At 50.6% G+C, this 1732-nt stretch overlaps 1 non-coding gene across 1 annotated transcript; it reads right to left on the bottom strand.

The window, feature by feature from the left end:
• Window positions 1-644: 644 nt before the first annotated feature.
• LOC112936488 (small nucleolar RNA R71) lies at window positions 645-751 on the bottom strand. Its single transcript, XR_003238793.1, has one exon. It is a non-coding gene; the product is annotated as a small nucleolar RNA R71 (small nucleolar RNA).
• Between the last annotated feature and the right edge of the window lie 981 nt (window positions 752-1732).

Here is a 1732-nt window from a genome sequence, read left to right as displayed (position 1 = left end):
TCGTTAAGAAATACCAACAAGCATTTCTGGCGCCGTTGTCGGAAAAGATTCATAATAGAGATTACCTGAACTAATAATCATTTCCCTTTGTAAGCTAACCTTGTTTGTTTTCACTTTTATTATGAAAACAGGGTAGTGCATGACTGGTTTCAATTCGCCGAAAACTTTAAAGAAAATCTAGAAGCTTTCTTCTGGAGCGTCAGGCCGCGAGTCGTTGCTTCACAGAAAGCTCTACTGACAAAGAAACCAGCCGTACCAGCGCCACTGACTTTCAAGACTATGGCTGACAAGACTCTTCGTGAGTCCGCTGCTCGCTCTGCTGAGAATGTGGCCATTGGGCCACAGATCAACATGGGAGACGTGGATTTTGACTTGAAGTCCAGCCTCATCATAATGTCGCAGGCTAGCCCGTTCTGCAGCAAGCCTAATGAGGATGCCAATGCTCATTTGCAGCAGTTCCTGGAGATCTGTAGCACATACACTATAAAGGGCGTCAGTCCGGCGCCGTCAGGCTAAGGCTGTTCCCGTTTTCCCTCCTCGTGCAAGCGAAGCAGTGGTTCTACGCCAACCGTGCTGCTGTCAACACTTGGGACAAGTGTTCTACGGCATTCCTCTCGAAGTTCTTCCCGATGGGCAAAACCAATGCCCTTCGTGGAAGGACTTCTAGTTTCCAGCAGACGAGGGATGAGTGCATTCCTGAAGCATGGGAACGACTGCAGGAATATGTGTCCGCCTGTCCTCATCATGGGATGGACGACTGGCTGATCCAGCAAAACTTCTACAACGGACTCACGCCCATGTCCCACGATCACTTGGACACGGCAGCTGGAGGAGCTTTCTTCTCCAAGACGGTTCGAGGAGCCGTTGATTTGATAGAGAAGATGGTCTCCAATATGGGTTGGAGCGAGGAACGACTCCAGACCCGTCAGCGAGGCATGCACACCATCAAGGAGACGGAATTACTTGCTGCCAAGCTGGACCTCCTCATGAAGCGATTGGACGACCACGACAAACGGCCTCAAGGCACTGTCAAGGCCTTGGACTCACACGTTACGTGTGAGGTCTGCGACAACACGGGTCATTCTGGGAATGACTGCCCGGAGACCCGTGAACAGGCGATGTACATGGGCAACAACAACAATAGGTACCGTCCACAAGGAGGTCAGGGGTGGAACCAGCCACGCCCATATTATCAAGGAGGTAACAACAACGGTAACTTCTCTAACCAACCCTCCTTGAAGGATCTCGTTTTTGCGCAAGCTGAAACCACTGATGCCTTAAGTAAAAAGCTAGCTGTCAATGACAAGATCCTTGAAAATATTAATGTTAAGCTAGATGGCTTCGCTTCCGCTTTTCAAAACATATGCCCGTTATCTCAAGGATATCCTCAACAACAAGAGACCGCTCCCAACAACGGAGGTGGTTAAGCTGACGGAGCAATGCAGCAACGTCATACTCCACAAGCTCCCGGAGCAGAAGAAGGATCCAGGGTGTCCTACGATCACCTGCTCGATCGGGGCATAGTAGTTCGACCAGGCCCTGTGCGATCTTGGAGCCAGTGTCAGCGTCATGCCAAAGGACGTCTTTGACAAGCTCAACTTCACGGTGTTAGCACCAACACCGATGCGCCTACAACTGGCTGACTCGTCAGTTCGTTACCCAGCAGGGATAGCGGAGGATGTGCCAGTCAAGATACGGGATTTATTCATCCCGGTTGACTTTGTGGTGCTGG

The sequence above is a fragment of the Oryza sativa genome, chromosome 9 (genome assembly GCF_034140825.1).
Source record: "Oryza sativa Japonica Group chromosome 9, ASM3414082v1".
NCBI classification, from domain to species: domain Eukaryota; kingdom Viridiplantae; phylum Streptophyta; class Magnoliopsida; order Poales; family Poaceae; genus Oryza; species Oryza sativa.
This window is presented reverse-complemented; position numbering and strand designations above follow the sequence as displayed.